The sequence below is a fragment of the Alligator mississippiensis genome, chromosome 3 (assembly GCF_030867095.1).
Source record: "Alligator mississippiensis isolate rAllMis1 chromosome 3, rAllMis1, whole genome shotgun sequence".
Taxonomy (NCBI): domain Eukaryota; kingdom Metazoa; phylum Chordata; order Crocodylia; family Alligatoridae; genus Alligator; species Alligator mississippiensis.
The window spans coordinates 209,803,073-209,830,632 of record NC_081826.1 but is presented as its reverse complement, the minus strand read 5'-3'; the positions used below and the strand labels follow the sequence as shown (position 1 = coordinate 209,830,632).

The 27,560-nt window shown below is 41.2% G+C and overlaps 1 long non-coding RNA gene across 1 annotated transcript; it reads left to right on the top strand.

The window, feature by feature from the left end:
- Positions 1–9,545: 9,545 nt before the first annotated feature.
- LOC109280834 (uncharacterized) lies at positions 9,546–17,533 on the top strand. Its single transcript, XR_002087284.2, has 3 exons — positions 9,546–9,632; positions 16,184–16,326; positions 17,483–17,533. It is a non-coding gene; the product is annotated as an uncharacterized LOC109280834 (long non-coding RNA).
- Positions 17,534–27,560: the final 10,027 nt, after the last annotated feature.

Sequence of the window (27,560 nt, the reverse complement as noted above, 5' to 3'; positions counted from 1 at the left end):
GTCTTGGATTTGAGTAAATATGCTATGTTTGTACAATAGAATGGGTCCATAGAGTAGTTATGGTGAATTTCACAATCAGTATTCAATTCACATTTCTACATTTTATTTAGATAGGAAAACTTAAAGAATCTTGAGCTTTAGTGTTTAATGTCAGAGGATTCCTCCCTACTAGTATATATTAAATAAGAATAACACTGCTGATAGGGCAGTGTTTATAATTAAATTACACCTAACATGTCAAAATAAACTGAAATGTAAACCAAATCTATGAAGCATAAGTAACTTTCAAATGAAAATCCATACTTTAATACAGGTATACAGACCATCTTTGAACCTTTATTAATTGACTTTTTTTTATTACTGCCTTTCAGCCCTCCATTTTTTATATGCAAAATCAAAATCATTGCCACTATTGCCATGAGTCACAGTAAGCAAAAAGTAAACAAATAAATAGGACAAAAGTGAAGTGAAGATGACAATATGTTTGTGAAAGTTGGCTGTATATATGTATGTTTTGTCGTAATGAGCTTATCAATATTATTCTTTTGATTAGTTTCTAATTATGAAACATTGATAAATGGAGTATTCAAATTAAATTTGCACACTGCTGCTTGATTTGTATTGTTTAAAAATGAACTATTTTTCTCAGTTTAGTTGTACACGTCCATTATAGGCACACCATCATAAAAATGTGCATGTCCTACTTTTCCAACCCCAAAGGCAATTCACCTCTCAAAATAGTTCCACCCCTAGGAGTCCTGACCTAGTATCAGACAATGTTGTGCAGACCGTGTGATCTCAGGTGTGGTGTAAATGCCTTCAGTACTTTGGGAAATGCCTGCACTACAGAACATGTGTGTCAGTTCAGAAGTAGGATATGTGGATAAAACTTTGATTGTTTTTAAATCTACATCCCTATGAATGTTGTCTGGTTTAAGCTGAAATAAGCCATAAATCTGAGAAAACAGTCCTGTTGATATCTAGTTATAATTGCATTTTTTTAAACTGTTAATAGTGTGTGCATTTTAGTGTTGTTCAGTGTTTTATTGACATAAAAACTCCTGGAAGAAAGAGAATGGCAAGTGAATGGTGCAGCTATGAGAAGACAACATACTGAGTAAATCTGAGTAAAGCCAAGTAACAAAGTGACTGAATTCTTGAGTGTCTAATGTATCAAAGGGGAATGGAGGGAGTGATTGACTAAGAAACCAAACCAGCAAATGAGTGCTTAGCTGTCACTGAGCATTTCTATGCATGAGTGGGTCTGTATGATTGTGTGTGAAGGGGTTGGTCAATGGATGACTGAGCCTGGAAGTAGTACATATTGAAAGACTTGCACTGAAACATTTCTATTTTGGTATTTTTCATCATTCAGTGAAATGAGGTTTGAATCCCTTGTCATGTAGAAGTGTGATGTGATTGAATGCATGAAGAAATTTGAGTTGCAAATTATACAAGATCATGTGATAAAAGGAGTACTAAGAATGGTTCAGACCTTTGGGGGCTCTAGAGAGGGTGGTCCTAATTGCAGTGCATACCTGTCCCACTTTTTATTTTTTTTAATTAGGTGACAGCCACCATATTAGTTTATGAAGATTCCAGAAGAAGCTAGAGCTCCATCATGTTGCTTACAGCACTTATGAAAGTTAAGAGGAAAGTTGGAATTACTTTAAATATCTGACTCTCTGTAACAAATGTAGCTGCGCTATATTGCTAACCGATATTATTAAACTTGTTTAATGAAACAGTATTGCCAGAGGGGACAGATCTCCATTTTCTCAGATAAAGGAGACTTTCCTGAGCTCACAGGATCAGTGCTCAGCCTCTGCACTCTGTTTTGTGCATTTTTTCTATATGCCATAGTTCAGTGTTTCTCAACTGATTGTGACTCCCAGGAAAATTGCAAAAGGCAAGTAGGGAGTTGAGGCACGGGAAAAATTCTGAACACCACTAATGACCTCCCTTTACAACATTAGAGCAAAGATGCAACATTTTCCAGAATAACTTTGGGATAGCCAAGACCTCCAAAATCTGAGGATATGTGCACATGTTCACTGTACGTAGTTTACAATTGCATAGTTCACTTTAGCCACATGGTCATAGATTGAGAGTGCTGGGAGCTGCCTTGGGAATATGGTGTAAATAACTCTGGGTAAGGAGGGAAGGGCTAGGAGATCCACGAGGGGTTGGTGGCTCTGCAGTGGGGAGAGAGTGGTGTCTGTCTGAGGTTTGAGGGACTGAAATAAACCAGTCACTATGTGCTGGGGTTAGGAAGTATGTATGTATGGGGTAGGGCAAGCAACTGGACTTTCCCAGCACCAGGACTGTGCTCTGATAGATCAGGCTAATCTGTTTCTGATCTAAGTTGGTTTATCTCCTCAAGTGAACAAATTTAGGTGGGCCTGCCATTTTTTGGCCAGTTTAAGCTCCCCGAATGTTTGAACAGATCAGCACTTAGACTTAAGTCTAGCTTGGTCGAGCTAAATGATAATATCTGCATATACCTCAAACACACAGGTCACTGTCTCCTGATGTCATGTTCCCACAGTCCCTGCATGCTCTTACCCATAAAGCTAAAGTTTCTCAAAGAAGGATTCTCTTGAAACTTATACATACACAAGTTATATATGATTCATTGACACTTTTTTGTTACTATTTTATTTTTAGAGTAAATGTAGGGTAATCATGACATGTTTTGGTTTTGAATAAGAGATCATCAGGCTTAAAAAACCAAGAATCACTAAGCTAGCTCCTTTGAGTAGCTGCATAAGAAGTAGACTAAGTCTGAATTCCTTTGTTTTGAAATGATTTAAACTTATAAGACATCTCTGAGAATGTTTTCACTCTTATTAAGCATAAAACCTTGTGGTGTTTTGTGCTGTAGGGCTGTGGCATTAGATGTATTGAAAATAAGCAAAGATGATTTCATGGTATGCTAGGTTGAAGATATATCTAAGAGAGATTCCAAGGAAATTAGATGAAAATATATAGCCTTTTATTTTTCATTATTTCCCTCACAATATTTTTTTATTTATCAAAATATTTACTGTAGTTACTCAAATATAAGATGAGGTTTTTTCCCCCCAGTCAGCATGAGGGAAAAAAACTCTTCATCTTACATTTGCATACAAGGAAACCACATTAAATACACTGGTTGTCATTAAGCTGCAGCCAAAAGCAGCATGTGTTCAGTAATGGAAACCATCTATGAAGTTGATTAAATGTAGCTAACACTGAGTGTGCCTGTAAAACACATGGCTCATATTGGGCAAACAACCTAATGGGAACCTTTTTCTTTTTTTGGGGGGGTGGGGGGGGGGTGGAGGTCCTTAAAAGAAGTGGGCAGGTATTCCCACCAGAGGGAACTGGCACTAGATCTGGAGGTAATGAAGCATTAGGCCTGCACCAGGAGGCCAGAGCCAGCCCTGACACCCTCCCCTTTGTGCCAAAAATGCTGCATTTGGTATGTTGATGGGAACCTATCACAAGGATAAGTTAGTGCAGCCCATCCAAATCATTTATATTGTTGTGCCAATTGTGTTGTCAGCACTGACTCTTTAAAGTCATGGTGAGATACTTCACTGAATATGTTTTGACTTCCTCTTCACTCCCATAGCTGAGCTATAACTTTCTTTCCCTTTCTAGAGATTCCCATTTCTTTACCTGGAGTAAATGTCTGGCAAACATTATCAAACAGGGCCCCAGATAGTTTACCCAGAATTTCTGCCACCCCTCCATCAGCGATGGAGTGAGGCCACACACTCCATGAGGTGGAGTTGGGACCAGGTTGCCCTGCATCTCATTTGTATATATATTTTTGGAGGATTCTAAGGATTCTAGGACTTGTGACACGAGCACCCAGTTGCAGCCTTGAGTTGGGGGCTAATTAGCACATGGATCCTTTGTGGGGGTGGTGTCTGGAGTATACACACATACTATGCAATGCTGAGCTATGGGGTCACTATGGTTTGAAACACTGTTGACTGCTGTGGCCCAGCCCAATGAACTATACAGTAATCATAAGCCTTTTGGCTTTGCACTAATAACATGCACAATTTCTATTATATGTAAGTGGGTCTAAAAGTGTTGATTAAAAGCGTGTTTATAGAATACCTGTGCTAAAAGTTGCAGCACATAAAAGAGGTACAACGCATCAATTCTGAATGAACTTCATTATTACACAGGGACATTTCTTTTAAAACCAGTGTTTTCAAATTTGCCCCTCACTTCCAAGTGCTCAATATATATAAACAATTGGGGAGGTCATCTTATATTCAGGATTGTCTTATATTTGAGTAAATATTCTTCACGTAAACTCAGATCCTAGATTAGTCAATTTTGAGATCCTTTTTCTCTTGTCTTATTTTTGTCAATGTCTTTCCATTTTCATTGTTATTTTCCTACTCTTTGCTCCTAAAAGTCAACAAGGTTCTTAGGAACATACACATTGCTACGTTGGAGTGTTCCATACCTTGCTTTTCCCTCTAAATTTAAGCTCTCCAGGAGTGTCAGGAACCCCATTAAAGGCAGTTAGGTAATTAACTTTTTATAGATGAAATTTTTCCCCCACAACATCTGGTAAATAATGATTAGCTTATGCCACAAAACATATATTTTCTTGTTTCTTTAGCTCCACATATTCCCAGTACCCATTTAAATGGTTCATCCTTTTATGAATGCCACTAAATTATAGTGTCCAGATCCTCAACCATATCGCCAGAGATATTTTGTGACAATCAGTTACATATTCTCTTTTTCTCGGTCAGATAACTATAAGATATTTGCAAAACATGAATTGCACAAAATATGCATCTGGCAATAGAAAACTTCTGTACTGCTGTCTATTGGCACACACCTTATCATACAACATTAACGTGTGACTATCTCGGGATGCCCACATTCCAGCACTACTTTTACCAAACTCCCCTTTCCAACAACTATACCTCAGCCTTCCTTTCTGTGTACCAACTTCAAAATTCTACCCCTTTCATATAATATATAAATTGTGGATCTTTGGTGTAGTTAAGGAGCCAGTGTTATGTTTATGGAGGGTTTCACTCCCTGTATGCCCTGCCCCCAATCTGTTTCTTGTCCTATAATTTTGTTCCCTCAGCAGTTTTCCTTCCTACCCTTTAAAATTTCTTCCCCTTCCAGCCTGAATGTATATTTGGTCCCCACATCACCCACTTCTGTTGCTTCTAGTTTAGAATACAGACATCTTTGTTGAGGGCAGGCTAGTTTCAGTCCTAGTGAGATGATAGAGGATGCCTATCCTTGGCAAAAAGCAGTCTAAACTTCTTTTTGCACAGGCAAGGGGGAAATAGTGGATATTTTTTTTTAAAGTGTAGCTTCTGGCCTGAGCCTTAGTGAGAGAAAACGTGAGACTGCAGCTACTTATAAATTATAATTATTTATGAATTCCTGGGAAGGAGGAGATTTTATGTACCAGCTTCAGCTAACAGATAAATGTTCACATATGAAGAATAACAGCAGAAATGACACTCAGTCCTTCATACTTTGTAATGAAAGCTAGCTGTTGTACTCAAAAAAGATTTCTATATCATTTTTTTTTGTTTGATGTACAGGGCTTATTTAAAGAGATGCATTAACAATGAAATGTTAAAAGTGCTTATGAAGCTGACTGAAGAACAATTTCAAAATTTATTAAAAATAAATGGCAAAATATTCAACAAAAACTACATTAAAATAAAAAAGTATATAAAAGCTAAATATTTTTTTAAATTTCACACTGAAAAACCTGGAATTTTTTGCCCAGTTTTACGTCCATTTCACAGCACAAACTTCAGTGGTACTTTATCATTTCAAAGCTGTTTTTATAAGTGGCAGGCAGAGAACAGATTTATTCACAAAATCTTGCCAACATAAGAACAATATGAGTAAATGATCTGTGAATGATTTCATAGACATTAGGGCTGGAAAGGACCTCAGGAAATCGAGTCCAGCCCCCTATCACAAGGACAGGAAGTCAGCTAGGGTCAAAGGATCCCAGCAAGATAAGTGTCCAAATGCTTCTTAAAGGAGTCCAGAGTAGGTGGTTGCACCACCTCTGGCAGCAGCCTATTTCAGGCCTTGGAGGCTCGGACAGTAAAGAAGTTTTTCCTTATGTCCAGCCTAAAATGGTCTTGGAGGAGTTTGTGACTATTGGACCTTGTCATATCTTGGGGTGCTATGATGAACAGACGTTCCCTCAGATCCTGATGCACACCCCTTATATACCTATAGACTGCCACCAGGTCACCCTTGAGCCTGTGTTTTTCCAGGCTGAAGAGTCTCATGGCTCTCAGCCTCTCATCATAAGGCCTATTCTCTTGTCCTCTGATCATGCGTGTAGCTCTCCTCTGGGCTCTCTCAAGCTTCTCCACATCTTTCCTGAATTGTGGAGCCCAGAATTGGATATCTGAGTGAAATGTAGAACCAGACACTAAAGTCATTTTACCCAAGATGTGTACATTCTCTCTCTCTCTCTCTCTCTCACACACACACACACACACACACACACACACACACACACACACACACACACACACAGAGTATGGAAGTATATGCATAGATCTAGTACAACCAGAAGCTTTCATTAAGAAGTCTAAAAGGTTGTGCCATAGTTTATTGTTAAGTAAAAATATATCTGTCAGTTGGGGCTTAGCACATTAAAAAAAAAATCTTCTCTAAGAAATAAAGAAAGAACTCTCCTTTGTTAAATACCCTCCTCTCCCATTGTTTTCATTGAAGCTATGGCCATGAGTTGCCTTCTGTTCAGAGGACCAGTTTCCCAGTGTTGCATACATTGTTCATTGCAAAAGCATCATGAAGAACAGGTTTTAGGATTAGGGCTGTGTAAATGGAGGCTCATCATCAGTGTTGCTGTGAACCAGAATCACCATGCAAAATCTGGCTAATCTTTCAAATGCACTAGCTTGGCTGAGAAACTTCTTCCCTTTCCATATAGCAAATCACACCAACAATATGTGCTTGTTTGTGATGTAATATTGTGGACCTGATTCATCAGTGCTGTCTTCATGTTTTGCCCTCGTGTAGTAATCTGATCAGTAGTCTCACACATGCGTTGGATTGAGGAACTCAACTACAAATTCTTCCAAAGAGCTAGGGATGTACTAGGAAGGAGCACTGATTATACATGCCTCTCTGTTTAACAGTCTAAAAATGGTACATTTTGGTTCTCGGTGTTTTGTGCTGCTATATTTGCTAGAAGTTAATGAATATATGTCATACTATTGCATTCTTATTTTTTTTAAGCAAAAGTAAATGCCAGTTTTGCCAAGAAGTTATATAAGTTGTGAGTACTTTTTTTTTTTTTTTGCACTTAGTATATGAATTGACCCTTGGGGATAGATTTTTTGTTCATCCAGCATTTACACTTTAATATGGATTTCAGAGAGGATGATTATTACATATTTGTGTACAGTGAGACAGCTCTATTTTTATGTTGCTGATATAGGTCATGAGATTAGCAATTCATTTCATTTGGGGGTGGGGTAAAATTCCTGGAAAGAACCTATTTCTGCATAAACTGAAAAGTTTTGGAAACTCTATAAAGAATTTTTTTTTTTACAGCAAAATGGGCCATTTCCACTTCAGCTCTTATAGAATGCCTATAATTCTCATTGAAAAAATGTACCATCACAAAACTGAATCATAAACTATCATCAGTGGATTTTATTATATATACTAACTTCATTCTTTGTATTATTTTGATACTCCATTTTTTCAGTACCCTAGAACTTCTGGGAAAAACAGATCGTGTGTGTGTTGGTAAATTCAAATAGAAGATCTGCTTCAAGGAACTATTCTTGATGGTTATAACCCTTGCACACCATACAGCTCCTCTTTTCTCCCCTTGCACATGGTTAAAGAACTAATTGAAACATCAAGAAATGATCAGAACTCAACCAAATGAATACACAAACTATTTTAAAGCATTTGGATTAACCTTTCATACACCAGGGAAATACACAAATTAATTTGCTTATTTCCCTGAACTTTTATTGTGGCTAGCTTAATATATATTGTTGCAAGGTGTATAAGCTTTAATAGTGACTCTGACATTAAGGTTGAAAAAAATAATTGCCCTGAAAGAAAGGCTAAAATCCCTGTGTTACCCTTTAATGATAAAGCTTGGTCTTCCATCTTGGCAAAATACATTTTCAGAGGATAAAGTCACTTTCTGTGCAACATTTTCAAGGATGTATGCATTAATGTTTTGCTGAGAGAACACTTTACAATTGTTTAGTGTTACAAGTCTTTTTTTTTTTTTTTTTTTGCAAATTGATTTATGCCAGAGGTATTTTCTTGCTTATGTGGAAAGTATGCAGTTTTGGGGACTGGTTGTTTTACTAGAGGGACCTAAAGAGTATGGGACGGGGGAGGAAAGACAGCAAATTGCATCCCAAGTAGTGAGTCCTTTCCAGTTTAAGATTTTGCAAAAGAGAATGTCTAAAAAGAAGAGTTGGCTGAACACTAGAGAAAATCTCTTATGAATAAATCCCTTCATGAATATTGCTGATATGCACTTAATTTATTTGACTAATAACAATTGGTCAGCTATAGCACTGCTTGAACACAAGTATCCCTATTAATTGAATGAAATACTTGACGAAAAATGGTAATATTCACTGACCCATATATTCAGTGAATATTATTGAACTAGCTCTATAGAACTAAATAGTGGTGGGAGGGCCAAAAATTGCTTCTGAAGGGGCTCTTAGCATTTTAAGGAGCGGGAATTTTAAAGCTTTTCACTGTTTCTCACTCTGTCCCCATTTCCCCCTGTAGTTCATCTCTCTGCCCATGACCCTTTGCCCCCAGCATTAAGGTATGCAAAAAGGCTTTTTTGCTGAGGGCTTTACCACATTCAATCCCCAGTTGGATTAGATGATCTCTTGTGGGCCCTTCCAACCTTATTCTTCTATGAAACAAACACTCACAAATTTGATGGGGATAGGGATACCTGTTTTGGTGTATCATAAACAACATCTCAACCAAGCATCATGTTCTAAATTGGTGATGTATTTAATTGTCATGCTTATCTACACTCAAAAACGAAAAATGAACTCCATTTCAGCTTGATACTGAAGCTCATGCCTAATTTCAAGTTTATGAGTTGTCCCTGAATGCGGTAGAAAGAGGAATAAACAGCACAATATGCCAAGCAACTCAGGTTACCAGAGTTTGTTGCTGATAGGTTGTCTAACTGAACAGAAGACATTTTCTCTATTTAAACCCTTGAGAGTGATAACACTTTGGATTTCATTTTGCAAAATGTTTAATGTAGGTTAAATTTGGGGCTTATCAAGTCTAGGCGGGTGGTTTTAACAGAAAAAAAGTATTCTTACACCTTTAGAACAATGTCATTAATATAGATAGCCCTTCCATTTAGTTCAGCTTTCTACCTTTTACTTCACAGATACTGAAACTTTAGAGAGAGATATCAGATCTAGGATAATTTAATTAAGTCAATGTTTTGTCTGCTTATTTACTGAGTATTCAATAAAATATTTTTAGACCACTTCAAAGACGTTTCTAAAGAAATTGATATGGGCTTTATGGAACATCTCTAGAAACGATCGTTCTTCTGACAGTTACCAGATTATCAGGTAATTTGGTTCCCTTTGGCTTTTTTTTTTTAATCCTGTTATGCAAGGTTTAAAGTAACAACTTGTACAAGTTTAGGCCATAGTCCTTTGAAGGAGTTCTTCATAAGTTTTGTCAAATGTAAGGTCATGATGCAACTTTATGCACCATAAGTAGTTCTGCTGAAATTGTAGTACATTAAGTTGAATGCATGCATAATTCTGTACTGTTCTGGATAAATATTTAGACTCTAATCCTGAAACCCTTAATCATACCAATAGGCTTTGCTTAAATGTATATTTCCATTGTTATCATATGATGTTATCTAAAAAAAGAACAGGTTCCAGGAATCAGGATGGGGAAATTCAGAGATTTCAATGTGGGAAGAACCTGCCCTGATCAACTTCATTGATCAGGCTGTGGTACTGTAGTTCGTGTTGAAGTAGGACATGCTTTTTGAAAAACCTCCTATCTTGTTTTTTAAGAATTTCCAAGGATAAGAAACCACCACAGCTTTCAGTAAGTGGTTCCAAAGATCAAGCACCATCCTAATTGTTCTTCCTTTACCTATTATGTGCATACGGAAGTCAGTCAAATATAATAATGTTGCCTTATCTTTTACTATTTTACAGAGTATGCTCATACTCAGTTTGAGTTTGCCAAAAAAAATGCTTGCCTACAAAGCCTATTCTTTGACACTCTTAAAAGATGTGCTGACCATGTCTCTGTCTTCTTCATACTTTTCATATTATTGTAGGTCTATTGCAGATGCTAGGTAGTTATGCTGATTCTAGAATTTCTTCATTATTTATTCTGTCACTCCTTTTTGTTTTTAACTGTTTTACACAGACACTTGAATTGAAAGATGTTCAATTTGCATGAGAGTGACTTATTTTTCTGGGACTTTGCTTTATATAGAAGGACACTGCTGCTTCTAAAGATTTGAATTTTAGTGCTCTTGCTTATCACATTGGACTTCTACATTATATTCAGTTAATTTATATATTCTGGACTTTATATAAAAAATAGAATCATTAGCATTGTGAATTACACTACTCAAATTAATATATTAGAAGCTTCAAGGCATAGTTACCCATGATGGTAAAATATATATAGATTAATTTGCATCTAAATTTACCTAGTTTCAACTTCCAGCTGTAAGATTGTGTTACAACTTTATTTGTCAGTCTGAAGAGAACACTCAATTATAAGATTTCTGTTTGCCATGTAAGTGCTTATAGGTTATAATTGAGTCACCCACTAAAATGCTGTCTGAGGAACTAAACGTTTTTTGAATCTTTTACCACATAGAATATTTTCCAATCCTTTTAATCATTCTCATGGTTCTCTGAATACTCTAAAGTTTTTCACTAACCTTTCTGAATTGTAGATGCAAGAATTGGATGCTCTATTCTGGTAACCTCATACCTGCTATATACATGCATCCAAGCATCACAGTAGCTCTTAGGGATTCAGCATCTTGTTGGCAACTCATATTTAGGTGATTATTCACCCTGGCCAGAAAGTCCTTTTCAGAGTCACTGCTTCCAGAATAGAGTCCCTCATCCTGTAAATATAGCCTGTATTCTTTTTTCTGAATGGATGACCTTACATTTGACACAGCTTATGGAGTGATCCACATAGCTTTGCATCAGTGACCAATTTACCATTTTACCAATCTTTATCTATTATGATGTTATGTGTGTACTTGTGTATGCCCCCCACCCTACTTCTCTTCCTGGCACCAAATTTAAGTCTGCTTATATGACCTATGGCCAAGAAACAATTGGTGTAGCATCACCTATTTAGTAATACTTTTACTAAATAATAATTCCCTGTTTTACAATTACACTGAGACCTGCCACTTATTATTTTTAAATCCATTTGTGTTTGAATTTTTAGCTTTCTTGTTTTTGATCAACATGCTTTTTGGTACCTAAGCCAGTGCCTCACAAAATATAAATATATCACATTAACAATATTACATTTATCAAACAAATTAAACTAGGGATAACTGCTCAAAGATTAATATTTTTAGCTGATGAAAGAGAGAGAGAAATCTTGTAGGGCTTCTCTAGGACTTGCATGGTAAATTTAGCTAGCATTGTGCAGAATCAATGAGGCAGATATTAAGTGACTAAAAACTAGCTGATATACATCAAGATATAAATAGAGAAACATTAGTCATTTCTAGTGAGGTTGCTCAGGATCTGTTTGTATCCCAATGCTATTTAAATCTTTGTAAATGGTATGGAAGAAAACATTAAATCATTATTGATAAAGTGTTGCAGATGACTCCAAGATCAAAAGAAGTAAGACGAATATAAAGTTTGACTTCAAAGAACCAAAAAAAAAAAAAAAAAATCAAACCAAAAACAAAGAATATGATAGTGGTAGAATGGAATGTACTGTATTTTTTAAAAACAATCGTTCAAAAAATGACTGGATGTCAAGATAGGTGAGCAGTAGGATGTGAACTTGCCGTAGAAAGCAAGGGCTAAGAATAGCAGTGGTTATACTCGGGTACATACATGGGGAAATATCAAGTGGGAATAGGAAAATGTTATTACTAATGTAGACAAGGTTCTTTGGGTAAATGTGATTCTTTTATTACACCAACTAAATAGTTGGAAAAATTGTTCTTTGCAAGCAAGTCCCATTACTAATGTATACAGTTTTAATAAGATCATTATTGAAATAAAATGTCCAGTTGAGGTGCTAGATTTGAAAAGGATGTTGAGAAAGGAAACAGTCAGAAAAAAAACAGCAAAATGTATTTGGTATCAGGAGGACCTTGTTTTATGAAGTTGAAGAAACTCAGTCAGTTCAGTTCATCAGAGAAGATTACAAAGTAACTTGATCATGATCAGTAAGTACTTACATGGGTAGAAGGCTTGTGATAATCAACTGTTCTTTCATTTAATAGAGAAAGGCATAATAGGTTCCAATGTCTGGAAGCTAAAACTAGACAAAATCAGGCTAGAAATATGTAAGGTAATTAACCACTGGAAACACTTACCTAGGGATATGAAAGATTCTCTTATCCTCTTCTAAATCCAATACTCATTTATACAGTTAAGTTTGCATGGAGCTTATTATATACTCATATGGGGAAATAGCTCTCTAAAGTTTAGTGAAATTAAGACTCTAATGAATTTTTAATTCAAGCTCTATTTTTTCACTTCATTTTACAGTGTTTCCCATTATCATGAAAGTAGTGACATTTAGAAACTATTGATCACAAAAAGCATCGAAAATGTCTTATATCTTAGAGGCTATTGACACAAACCATTGACAATTAAATTGACTTTCAAGTTTTCTTTTTCTTTTCTTTTCTTTTAAATTAGCTTGTATCTCCCCTTTAGGTAGACCACAGTTCTGTAACAAAATTTACTGAGGTACCTCTTTTTCATTCCAGCAGTACATCAAATGTGAACTGTAGCATACTTCTGAAGCATACTTTAGAAATGATTTGTTGCTTTGGATGACCGCATGAGCAACAGAGGGTGCATACAAGCATTAAATTTAAATTGAAAGAATTGAGCTTAGTGAGGTAAAAAAATGCTAGGGTTGCAAGTAGTCACAATGCTGTCTGATCTAAAAATGGCTCACGCAGTTCAAATTGGACCTCACCAGATGAAGTCTAACTCTAGACCAATAGTTGTTAGACTGGTTTGCCAAATGCTTGTACAGTTTCCTTATCAATATAAATCATCCCACTGTCCATTGGCATCCCAGCATGCATTGTTCCTGGTGTCCCCTATGCCTCTGCAGGGAGATACGCTGGCATTCCAGCCAACCATGAAGGAAACCCTCTTCCCTCACTGTCTGGGAGATAAGAAAGCCCAGCCCTGTCTTGCATTCCAGGCTGTTGGGAAATGCAGGAGGCAGAGGCAGATGTGTGTCCACTGCACATGACCCAGATCTCCAGACACCTGAGACCCTGGGCCAGACCACCTGTGGTCCCAAGACCCTACTCTGAAGCACCCCAAGACCCAACACAGACCTGAGCACACAACCAAAATACCCTCAAGGCTTACACACAAATGCAAAGACCCAGGATCCCAAGACTCAGAAATGACCCAAAACCTCATAATTGAAGGTGCAAATGCAAACACCCTATAACCCAGATTTGGGACTTGAAGGGTTCTGGCTGGCAAATATCTGAGCCATGGGAGTTTGGGGCTGTAATGGGTGCTTAACAGCATGGTTATTGCCAGTGGGTGGATGCCCCCCCAAAAGTTCAGGGCATTAGGGGACATGGTCAACTAAGCTGGAGCCCTTGGAAAGTTAGGGGATTGGGAGGTGGGGAGTGTAGTGAGCCATCTTGGGGGCCAACAGGTTGAAGCCCCTGGAAAGTTTGGGGCTTGGGAGTGTGTGGCCAGCTATCTTAGGGGTGGCAGGTAGAAGTCCCTGGAAAGTTCAGGAATTGGAGTAGGGGCAGTCAGATGAGCTGGTGCTGACAGGTAGATGTTCCTGGAGATGTTTGGGATGGGGGTGTGTCCAGATGAGCTGGGGTTATTCTAAAATGTACACACCAACCCTGACACATACCGAGGGTGTGTGAGAGAGCCAAACACCAAGATGCACATCCACGTGTCCCTGCCTACACCCTGATGACCAGATCTTCAACAGTCATATGTTACCTACTGAGGCAGTGGTTAGAGTATTCTTTCCTCTGGTCTAGGTACCTCATGTAGGGTTTCAGGGGTAAGGGAAGGAGAGTGTAGGACAGGTCCCTGATGATGAGGGGTGGGAAAATTATTTTGGTAACCTCAATGCTGGGGGTCCTAGGTGTGTAGCATTTATTCTCCATCATATAGGGAAGGGTGGAGTTGTCAACGATGCTTGCATTGTGGGCACTGCCTCCTGCCCAGCCAGCAAAGATGTGGGTTGTTTCCCTAGTAGCCAACAATACCGTGCAGCATGACAAATATGCCCTTTCTGTCACAGAGCACTTAGGTGCCCTGTTCCTTAGAGTGGAACTGCTAGGGAAAGAGCCCTAGCAGTGAGGAAGGAGCCCAGCTGTTGGTCACCAGGGCAAATGGAGTTAGCAAGTGATCCACACCTGCCAGCAGTCAGTTGACTGAAAGGGGCAGGGCCTGGCTTCCCTATAAACCCTAGGGGCTAAGGCCAGGGTGGCAGTTCCCTGCTAGCAGCCAGAGGGGAAGGAACTCTTTCTGAGCAAACAGAGAGGAGAGGCCTGACCACAGGTACAGCCCCAAGCCTGGTAAAGGATGGAGCATCCCTGGGGTGGCTTGAATAACGTTGTTATAGCCGGGCTGCTTCAGTTTATGTTATAGCCAAGGGGCTTGTGTATTGTTTACTGTTTAAAACCAGTGGTTTGGGTGAGGCTTTTAGGGGATGGAGGAGGCCTCATAGGGGACCCACAGCAGTGTGGGGACCCCAGCACCAGCGGGGGCACTGCATTCGGGGTGCACTGACCCCAGCCTCAGAGAGGGGGCAGCATTTGAGAAGACCCAGAGAGAGGGCAGCGTGAGACAAGGGCCGCGGAGAGTCCGAGAGCCAGGAAGATGTAGTGCGAGACAAGGGCCATGGAGAGCCCAAGCGTCAGAGAGGGTGCAGATCGAAAGAGATAGGGCCCAGAGAGGACAAGGAGGCCAAATTATAACAAGGGCTAGAACGAACAATGTCGGTTCCATCTGCAAGGCTTGGGGTGTGGTAAAAGGGTGGCTGGAGCTATGCGTAGCCAATAAGTCTAGGGTGCCCCAAAACACCCATTGTATCATCTGTCTTGGAGAGGGACCCACTAGGGGTCCGGGAATGCATGGGGTCAGAGGATACAGCTAACCATGACCAAGAGGGAGTGGAAGGCAGCCTCCCAATTATATATTTTATCATCAAAGACATGGCGGGCGAGGATCAAGGGTGCCCATTGGGTCAACTTGGCACGGTAAGGGAGCCTTGGGGAGGTCACAGCCATCCTCCAGGACCCCACCCCATGACACTTTCAGTTGAATTCCACAGCACCTTGGGGCAGGCAGAGGATGGGGATGAGGCCTCCATCTGATAGAAGCTAGTGATGGCCTTCTGTGGGATGATGAGCATGGGTGACAAGTGTCTCCTGAGTCTGGGGGGGCACAATTTGTGGGTGGGCCTGGGGGTGGGCCAAAAGCCCTATATCCACTCCTATACTTCTGTGCCACAGCTTAGTGCCCCCCAACCCAACACGCCACTGGCCCATGCAGCAAAAAAACTGCCCTGTCTTGAGTGGTACCAAGTTGGGGGCCAATCTCAGGGGGGGCCATGTGCCCCCCCACCTTACTCCTCTACCAGTCACCTGTGATGATGAGGGAGATAAAGTAGCTCACCAGGATGCCCTGGATAGCCCTATACCCCACCTAGACCACTGCTTTGGCTAAACTGTTTGGTGGTGGATCAGAAGTTGTTGGGGTGGTAAACTTCCAGATGGCAATGGTGACCTGCTTCTCCACAGTCAGGGGTGAGCTTATGCTGATGTCCTGCTGCTCCATGTAGGGGCCAGCTTGTTGATGATGTTCATAACGGTGACCTGGTACATGCTGAGTTCTATAGCCACTGCTTATTGTCCCAGGTGCCCACCAGTTGTTGCCAGTCTTGCAGGCCCCTAACTGCTACTCAACAGCATGATGTTGCTCCCACTATACCCTGGACTCAGTGACATCCAGGAGGACCTCAGCTGGCTGATTCCAGGATGCTTGGTGGCCATATGGTTTGGTAAGTGACCCTGCAGGGGATACTAGGTTCCTGGGTCTTAGGCAGGAAGATGCATGCCAGTATGAACATCTGCTGAGTCATCTGAAAATGGGCATACCAAGTGACAAGAAGGGCACATTGTGGTTGCTGGGTCCCTGGGTCTGTGTTCAGGGGAAGGGAACCATGTCAGGCAGAGAAACTGATGTATTTCCACTTAACAAGAGTAGGGACTCACTCTGGGTTTTTTCTGGAAGCCTCTGGCCAGGGCAGGAGGGATGGATCACTGTGATGACAAGTTCCTTATGGGGGGGTGTTTCAGACAACTCCTATATTTTATTGTAGACAACATGCACCTTTTTCCTCCAAAAAAATTTTCTGGAAATTGGAGTGCAAAAAAAAAATAGGTTCTGCCACTTAGTGTGTAAAACAAAAATAAAATCTGCAGCAATCCACAGGCAACAGCAAAATGAGCAGGCTTACCCTCCAAGCTGCATCTACTCAGTTACTCACTACAAGAAAATAATTTTTTTTAAATTTCATAGTGCCTTTAAAAAAAAAAAAAAGGTTTTATTCTGGGGTGTGTTTAATGTGGAAAAATATGGTACTCTTGAATGTTATCAAATGACCACTAAAAAAACACCCTGTTTACATTTAATTACCAGAGACATTCTCTGGCTCTAGAAATCATGCTGTAAGTGTTTTGCTCTTCTGAGTGTTGCTGTTTATTGTGCTTCAGGTTTTAAACTTTTTAAAGTAAAATCACAGTGAATAATGGGTAACAATATTCAAGTCACCATAAGGGAAAGCAATGGAGCCAGACTTCATAAAAATGCCAACAAATGCAAGCTAAGGGTATTTGCAATTTATCTGCTAAGGCTTGAAGCAATCATCCAAAATAGCTTTGTGATTTTACTTTCAAAGCTATTATCTTGAACCTAAATAAGTATCTGTCAATAACTATCACTAGGAGTCTGACCTTTTTTTGACTGAGAAAATCCTGCAGTGTTTTGAGAAGGTTGAAATAGTTGTCTGAGACTGCCGTTTTCAACTTAGCAGATGCCCTTGGCTGGCATTTCTTGACTCAGCTCTGAGGTCAACTTACCTGTTATCTCTGTTATGGAGTTTTGTAGAGCTATGCTCAGTTGGTAATTGTAACCTACTTCCTCCCATGTTACAGGGAAATGACTTAAGAAGATAAGTGCCAAACTTCAACTTTTTTACAGGTAAAAGACCCTATTTTATATTTTAAATGAAGCTTTTAAATATGTTTTCGGACCTTATTGTTAGCATCATTGTTGTGAGTATGGGATAGATGTCATAGATCACAGCAGATCATATCAATTACAAGTCGTTGTTGTACTACAAGATGGAATGCAGTAAGGCTGAAGAAACCTGCTATACCTCCTCACGTTAGGATATACGATATTCCTCTGACATAAGGAACCTCAGTTTCTCAATGGATCTCTCGGGATGATATTTTATTACAAAGACAAATCAACAATTAATTAAAAAAATGCAGAGCACATTTTCTTCTCATTTTACTTTGGGTTTTGATTAATCCTCTGCAGAAGCTCTAGTTCAGTCATATGATAGAACCACCAAGAGTAGATAGATGCCTTTGTTACTGTCTGTCAGTCTCAAGGAGTCTTCTTTACTCCCGCAAACTTGCTGTCCTGACTGCTTATTGCCTATCAATCAGGATCTAGAAAGACAGCAATAAATATGTGCACAGCAGATCAATTATACTGTGCTCTATGGAACTGTGTAAGCTTCTATGTTGTTATAGCACATATGACCATACAAATGTTTACTCCCAGATAGCTGACCATAATTAAAGTAAGTAAGTTTTGTGCAGTGTGTGTGTAGGGGCTGGCAAGGAAAATCCTTCCTATCCCAGTTAGGAACTATCAAGTAAATGACTATTGAAAGCAATCCCTGTGCAACTGTTGCCAAGTCCACAGCTATCGTGTCATTGTGATGTTCAGGCACATGTGTTGAGGCACAAATCTCTGGCACAGATTTGTGCTGCTGCTATTTGAGCTGCTGCAAGCACACATGCCTGCATGTGTGGATGCAGCCCTAGTGACATTGTTGTAGTGACACAACACATCATAACAAAACACATCATTAATATAATTTTCCTTGTGCTCTTCAAGTTATGATAGAACATCCCTTCTTACTGGGGACAGAGCCTGACTCTGAGCTGCCGCTGCCAGCCTTGCCCCTCTTCTGTTTGCTCCAGCACACTGAGGCAGCATGTTGGAGCACCAGGGGCATGTGGCAGTCATAGAGATGCTCTGGCCAGGAGCTAGAGCCTCTCATTGGAGGACCAAAGGCATCTCCTTGGAGAACCCAGCCTCTGATTGCCTCTGGGCATGCTCCTGGAGTGTGCTCTATACCACTTTTTTCCAGGGTGTTTTCTTTTGATACTGGGATTTCCTGGTATCAAATTTAGAGTCTGCACTGCAAATATGCAGCATGGAGAACATTTTTTTTTGTTCATGGTGTGCTTCCTGCAGCATCTCATACTGCTTTGAGATGTCACAACAGGCACGTGCTCGCTCGTCTGGTTGTGGCCCAGGAGTTTTAAATTAAAAAAACCTACTAATATATGCTTAGGAAATTGAGTAAAATACTACAATAGCACCATATAAGCTGCTATGCTGTTATAGTACATATTACTGGTACATTGTTACATGTAAACCTCCACATTCTTTCTTTTTCTTAATATGCAGAAAGTTTGGTCTTGGGAAGAGAACTGTTTTGTGTTAGTTTTGTCATGTGGACTTCTGTGGGGAGGACAAAATGCAAGCAGCAGAAATATTTGAGTTTTAATTAGATTAAATTTATTGATGTAGAGCTTGCATGCTCGGAATCTGACACCAGTGTTCAGCTAGAATTTCTAAAAGAAGCAATTGTTTGAATGCTGCTTGTAGCTGCCTCTGTTCTAGGACATCTGCTTAAAAAGATTTAACTTTTTCTAATGAAATAGACCCAGAATCTGTAGCCCTAACTTTTGTTCCACTGGCTATTGGATCTGCAAGACTCTGGACATTTTCTAATTCTATTTGAAATAAAGTGTTACATGTCCCAGTTTTGATTCTTTATGGATGCATTTGCCACCTCTTATGTATAGCTTTATCTTTCCCAACTCAGGGGAACCAAAATAATTCACCGGCTTTTTGGGCCTCGCATTCTTCATATAAGGTGTTCGGTTCTGGGAATATACACAATGTTAACTTTCAAAAAGATATTTAGAAATCTGTCACCATCCTTTAGGTAGATCTGGATAGTATTATTTCTTTTTGATCAGAGTTGCCATTTTACTGACACTTAGAAAAAGTTGTCTCATGATTTAATTTAAAAACCCACCTCCTTTGAGTTAATTGGAAAAGCAGGATGCTTGAAAATATTTGGTAAATTCTAAATTGGGAAATATAGTTAAAATGAATAGTTATATTCTGTATTATCAAATATCCAGCTAGGTAAGTTCAGGAGCACAAGGACAAAATATTACACAGCAAAGAAGGGTGAGGATTTTCAGTGAGTCTGCTTCTCTGTGATAATTATGCACTTGCAAGCCCTTGCCCTTGCTTGGCAACTGAAAGTTAACTACTGGTAGTTTACCTCCCTTAACTAAGGGATAAAAGTCCCTTCCCCTCTTTGCCTTGTCATAACATGTGTGTGTCCATAATCTAGTGCATTTATCCAGATTATTCTATTTTTGCACAAGGCAAATATCCATTAAAATATGTAGCCCTGTGTTGTTGTTTTTTTCTTTTGAATGTCAATTAGTAACACTGAGAAATAAGAACTGTTCTTCATTATTTCAAAGGGATTTTAAAGCCTAATGGTATAAAATATTAAGAATAACACTTGCAAATACCTTTGACAGGCAAATACACATGCAAAAGTTCAGAGCTACTTAGGTTGTTGCATGTGCCAAGGAGGGGAGAAAAAAAAAAAGTAAATAGCATAGAACAAAATAAATAAATAAAATGGTCCTGTGACATTTTGCCTCAATTCAGCCATAGTGAATGCAACAGTAGCTTTTACTAGCTACATAAAGGCCACATGTGGATTTAAAATTTAGATGGAAGAGTAATGAAAATATTCTGACACACAGCACTATAGTAGACTAAATTATGATATATGTAGAGATGCTTGATAAGCTGGGTTTTGCTTTCCTCCTTATTTTCATTATTTTTAGGCATATTGTATTAATAAAGGGCAGATAAAACACATTCAATGCTTTCCTTATGTTACTTTTCTATGTAAGAAAGTTCTGTAATTAGCACTGGGACCAGTTATAAAATGCATTAGTGTTATGAATGGTAGAGGAAGCAGTCCATAAGGCAATCTTTTTTTCAGACTGTGGTCTACAAAATAAAAAGTTTGAAAATCCCTTTGCTAGTCAGTTAATTACCATATAAGCTTGAAATATGAGCTCTGAAACACCTAGCACACTTTGGGGAGCTGTAAAAATAAATAATAATAGTAATAATTAAAATCACAGAAGTAAAATGATTAGATGATATAGAACATTTTTCCTGCCTGATAGCAATTCCAGGATCAAGATACTAATTCATAAAAGATACACTTGTAACAGAACATCTGGTTCCTTAGCAAATTTCCCTGAGTAGACCTGTTCAATGTGTATGCCTCTGGGATAATTACATTATCTAAAAGCTGAAGGGTTAGTTGACTTGTCTTCCTCAAACATTTATACCATGATCATTTTCTGCTCTTTCTCCCATTACATAATCCATGTATAATAAATATGGCTATATGATGAGATAATATTGTGATAGGGGTATGTAAGTATTTATGTGGCTATAGACTATTTAATGAAACGCAGAGCTTTGAACTATATGATGCCTTTGCATTATGGTTTAGATCCTATATTTCTAAATCCAGAAACTATATGTTTGGATGAGGAGTCAACAAATAAATTCAAGGATAAAATGAAAAGTCAAATCACTGTGCACGTGTATACTCCTGGAGTAGCTTCACCATAGACTAATTTAGTATTAGGGAAACTTTAAGTAAGAAAGAATTAAAAATGACAAATTGGAATTTCTGGTTTGTGCATTCCTTCCAATTGAATGAACAAAAGGTTTATGCAATCAATCATACAGTAGCTTTAGAGCTGGACAAGGTGGAGACATAAAAAGATTTACTTAATCCAGTCCATTCCCAGTGAAAATTATTCTGTGCAACATATTTGAGTGCTTATCCTATCTAGATTAGATTTAAAAAATTTAGTCAAAGGCGTTTGTCCTAGGGACACAATTCTTGAGCTTAATAGATGTCAGCATTCAGAATGTTTCTTGATTTTCAGCCTATTGTTACCTTTTATTAATGTAATGCTATTTGTTGTTCTTCCATTTTCTTTTGGTTAGTGTAGTTCTCTGTGTATGAGCATCCTATCAGGTATTGTTTGTATTGCTGCTGCTGTTGCTGTTGGTACATGCAGCCTGTGTTTCCTTGGAGACTGTCAAATGTCATACCATGTAAGCTGCTATATTGACCACAAACTCAGTTTGGTGGCAAAGAATTAGGCTGGTTTATTACCAACAAAGCACCAGTTTCCTAACCCACTTGTCTAAGACTAGAGACAGATGCTACACATAAACTGGTATAAGTAATTGGAAACTGGTGTAAACTTATAACTGAACAGAAGTTCAGTGCACATAGATTGGTTTCAATGTCTAAAACCAGTTTAAGGTAGACCTGGATGAGATATAATATCAGACTTAATTGATTTAGCTTAAACTTGTTTATCGAACTTCTGTCCTAGATCCCCTCCCTACACAAGTTAGGTCTCCATCCCTCTGCGTCCCGGGATGTATTGTAGCCCTTGCTAACCCCCTTGGCACTGCAGGTTGGGTGGGCTAGCTTCCACTCCTGCTTGTCTGGTGCAGCCCAGCCGAGTGACCCTGCCCCTGGCTGTCACAGAGCTGAGAGAGCCTTTCCAGCCTCGATGGCATCAGCATAGGGACGGGCAAAGTGACCCCCATCTTGGCCCCCCAGCTCCATCCAGCTGGGGTTTGCACAGCAGGGGAGAGGTGTGAGGGAAATCCCCTCAAAGTAGGGGCTTTCCACCGCCCCCCCCCCACAATGTGGCTCTTTCACCCCAGCTCTGCCCCCTCACTATTCACCTTGCCACTCAACCATGGGGGAGGATGTGGAATGGACCCTCACGCTTGCCCTGCCCCCCAGTCTAGGATTTGCACAACCCTTGAGGTCTTTTCTCCTCCTCCTCCCCACTGTGCAGATCCCAGCTGAGGGGGTCGGAGTAGGGGTCCATTCTACCCCCTCTGTGGCTGATAGGCAAGGAGATGGTGAAGGGGTGGGGCTGGGGCATTCACAGTTTGACAGAGCCACCATGCAGGAGAGAGAGCTCCTGCCATGGTGGCTTTTACTCCCTACCTGCTGTACAGACCCTGGCTGGAGGGCCAGAGCAGGGACCCATTTCTGCCCACCCCCCCATCTACCCCTCCCAGCAGCTGACAGGTGCAGGGCTGGCAAGGGGGTGGGGCTGGGGCATTTACAGCCTGGCAGAACTGGGAGGTGTGCACAAGCACCCTCTGCCTTCTGGTCTTGGACAGTGTATGTACTGTATGTATTAACAGCTTAAAGGGTTACAAGCTGTTAACTCTGAATGCCTCTGGTAATATATAGGCACCACATTCTAGTTCACCACATTATAGGCTCACAAATCTGAGCGGTTGCAGAGCTTCCTCTCGTGCGTGGATGACCTCTACCTGACTCAAGAAGTCTATGGGCCAACGAGAGGCAAAGCGCGGCTCGACCTGGTACTGGCTACTGGGGATGACCTAGTCGGCGACCTAGTGATCGATGGGAAGCTGGGTGACAGCGACCACAAGCTGATCACCTTCACCATCCGTCGAAAAGCTGGCAAGTCAGTCAGCAACACGGAAGTCCTTGACTTCAGGAAAGCCGACTTTGACAAGCTCAGGAGGCTTGTCAGTGAGGCCCTAAGGGACTGTGACCGCAGGGAGAGGGGAGTTCAAGAAGAGTGGTTGCTCCTCAAGGGAGCAATCCTCAATGCACAAACTAAGTCTATTCCATCTCAGAGGAAAGGCAGCAAGAGGGCACAGCAGCCCCCCTGGCTCTCCAGGGACCTAGCAGACCTCCTGAGGCTAAAAAGAAAGGCCTACAAAGGATGGAGGATGGGAGTCACCTCCAAGGAGGATTATTCTGCACTGGTCCGGTCCTGTAGGGAGCAGACCAGGAAAGCCAAGGCTGCAACTGAACTCCAGCTAGCTTTGAGCATCAAGGACAATAAAAAGTCCTTTTTCAGATATGTGGGGAGCCGGAGGAAAAGCAGGGGCAACGTTGGACCCCTGCTGAAGCAGATGGGGCAACTGACAACTGACACCCAGGAAAAAGCCAACCTATTAAATAGGTACTTTGCATCGGTCTTTCATCAGCCCCATGGGACGCCCGTGCCCGCTACAGGGCTGGGAAGTCCGGGTGAGGGTGATTCCCTGCCCTCCCATTAATGCTGACTTTGTGAAGGAACATCTTGAGAAGCTGGATACCTTCAAGTCAGCCGGCCCTGACAATCTTCACCCCAGGGTACTCAAGGAGCTGGCGAGCATCATAGCACAGCCTCTAGCGCGGATCTTTGAAAACTTTTGGCGCTCTGGTGTAGTGCCCGAAGACTGGAAGAAGGCCAACGTAGTGCCTATCTTCAAGAAAGGGAGGAAAGTGGATCCGGCTAACTATAGGCCCATCAGCCTGACTTCTATCCCGGGGAAGATCTTAGAAAAGTTTATTAAAGAGGCCATCCTTAATGGACTGGCCGACGCCAACATCTTAAGGGATAGCCAGCACGGGTTTGTTGCGGGTAGGTCTTGCTTGACCAATCTCATTTCCTTCTACGACCAGGTGACCTATCACCTGGACAAGGGAGATGAGATTGATGTCATATATCTTGACTTCAAAAAAGCCTTCGATCTGGTGTCCCATGATCGTCTCTTGGAGAAACTGGCCAATTGTTGCCTTGGGTCCTCCACGATCCACTGGCTGGAAAACTGGCTCCAGGGTCGTACCCAGAGGGTAGTAATTGATGGAAGTCACTCATCGTGGTGTCCTGTGACCAGTGGGGTCTCCCAGGGCTCTGTCCTTGGACCCATACTGTTCAACATCTTCATTAATGATGTGGACACTGGAGTCAGAAGCGGACTGGCCAAGTTCGCAGATGACACCAAACTTTGGGGCAAAGCATCCACACCAGAAGACAGGCGGGTAATCCAGGCTGACCTGGACAGGCTCAGCAAGTGGGCAGATGAGAATCTGATGGTGTTCAACGCCGATAAATGCAAGGTTCTCCACCTTGGGGAAAAAAAACCCGCAGCATCCTTATAGGCTCGGCAGTGCTGTGTTGGCTAGCACTATGGAAGAAAGAGACTTTGGGGTCATCATTGACCACAAGATGAACATGAGCCTGCAATGCGATGCTGCGGCTAGTAAAGTGACCAAAACGCTGGCTTGCATCCATAGATGCTTCTCAAGAAAATCCCGGGACGTCATTCTCCCCCTGTACTCGGCCTTAGTGAGGTCGCAGCTGGAGTACTGCGTCCAGTTTTGGGCTCCACAATTCAAAAAGGATGTGGAGAAGCTTGAGAGAGTCCAGAGAAGAGCCACGCGCATGATCAGAGGTCAGGGAAGCAGACCCTACGATGACAGGCTAAGAGCCCTGGGGCTCTTTAGCTTGGAAACGCGCAGGCTCAGGGGTGATCTGGTGGCCACCTACAAGTTTATCAGGGGTGACCACCAGTATCTGGGGGAACGTTTGTTCACCAGAGCGCCCCAAGGGATGACGAGGTCGAATGGTCGCAAACTACTACAAGATCGTTTCGGGCTGGACATGAGGAAGAATTTCTTTATTGTCCGAGCCCCCAAGGTCTGGAACAGCCTGCCACCGGAGGTTGTTCAAGCGCCTTCATTGAACACCTTCAAGATGAAACTGGATGCTTATCTTGCTGGGATCCTATGACCCCAGCTGAGTTTCTGCCCTTTGGGCGGGGGCTGGACTCGATGATCTTCCGAGGTCCCTTCCAACCCTAATGTCTATGAAATAGGCACAATTCCTGATTCGTGTCCCCTATGCCTAATGCATATTTCCAAAACTTTCCAGTCCACCGTATACATGGATCAAAGCAATTCTGTTTACACCAGACATTTTCATAACAGAATATCAATATCTCTTACCAAATTACCCTAATCCTCTGGAAGGGTAGCATATAAATTGTGTGCATGTGTGGGTGGGTAGGTAGGTACTTCCTGTCATTACATTGTGTGTTCTGGATTTTTTGGCAATCACTGCTGTCCTTTCAATTTTGTTAAATGTTCCTTCTATCAAATCCCTTCTCCGTGTTGCTATGCACCCAGGGGAAGATCCAAGGGGGTGCAGTTGCACCCTCCTTTCATTCATAGATTCATAGATGTTAGGGTCGGAAGGGACCTCAATAGATCATCGAGTCCAACCCCCTGCATAGGCAGGAAAGAGTGTTGGGTCTAGATGACCCCATCTAGATGCATATCCAACCTCCTCTTGAAGACCCCCAGGGTAGGGGAGAGCACCACCTCCCTTGGGAGCCCGTTCCAGACCTTGGCCACTCGAACTGTGAAGAAGATCTTCCTAATGTCCAGTCTAAATCTGCTCTCTGCTAGCTTGTGGCCATTATTTCTTGTAACCCCTGGGGGTGCCTTGGTGAATAAAACCTCACCAATTCCCTTCTGTGCCTCCGTGATGAACTTATAGGCAGCCACAAGGTCACCTCTCAACCTTCTCTTGCAGAGGCTGAAAAGGTCCAGGTTCTCTAGTCTCTCCTTGTAGGGCTTGGCCTGCAAGCCCTTAACCATACGAGTGGCCCTTCTCTGGACCCTCTCTAGGATATCTGCATCCTTCTTGAAGTGTGGCACCCAGAATTGCACGCAGTACTCCAACTGCGGTCTGACCAGCGTCCGATAGAGGGGAAGTATCTCCTCCTTGGATCTATTCGTCATGAATCTGCTGATGCACGATAGTGCCATTTGCTTTTCTGATGGCTTCGTCACACTGCCAACTCATGTTCATCTTCGAGTCCACTAGGACTCCAAGGTCCCTTTCCACTTCCGTGCCACCCAGCAGGTCATTTCCTAGGCAGTAGTTATGCTGGACATTTTTCCTCCCTAGGTGCAGCACTTTGCATTTCTCCTTGTTGAACTGCATCCTGTTGTTTTCTGCCCACTTGTCCAACCTATCCAGGTCTGCTTGCAGCTGTTTCCTGCCCTCCAGTGTGTCCACTTCTCCCCACAGTTTTGTGTCATCAGCAAACTTGGACACAATACACTTCACTCCCTCGTCCAAGTCGCTGATGAAGACATTGAAGAGTATCGGTCCAAGGACCGAGCCCTGCGGGACCCCACTGCCCACACCCTTCCAGGTCGAAACCGACCCATCCACCACGACTCTCTGGGTGCGACCCTCTAGCCAATTCGCCACCCACCCGACTGTGTAGTCATCCAAGTCACAGCCTCTTAACTTGTTCACCAGTATGGGGTGGGATACCGTATCAAAGGCCTTCCTGATGTCTAAGTATACAACATCCACCCCTACTCCTGTGTCCAGGCATTTCGTAACCTGGTCATAAAAAGAGACTAGATTAGTTAGGCATGATCTGCCACCCAATCAGGCATGATTCCTGCTCCACCCAAACTTCAAGAGCAATAGTCTGGCAGTGTCAGTGACATTTCTATTCAGGCAGCAGTGATGGAGTCAGGTCACTTTATACGTCATTGTAATCTACCTGATTCCTGCTAATCTCTCTTCACTTCACAGGTGTTAATGACCCTTTCACCTTTTTAATTGTCTTGATGTTCCATTAATCAAGTTGCACTTCTGTAATTTAGCTGTCTGTTAGCCATTCCTGGTAATGTCTCTTTCCTATTTCACAACCCTGCAAACTAGCTCTAGCTACACACCTTAACTCGGACATGGCAAATTAACTCAAGCGTAGAAATGATTAACGATGAAGTATTGGAGGCACTGCCAAGGCATTTGAGAAGGCTAGATTTTATTTTATTAATCTAAATAAGATATGTACATTTAACTATAATTACTTTAGGTCACTATTTTGACTACTTTGCCTAGTTTGTTGTGTGTTTTAAACTTTATGTATAATCTAGAAAATTAATGCAAAGTCAAATAGTTGTGTTCTTTTTTGCTTTGCTCTTAAGAT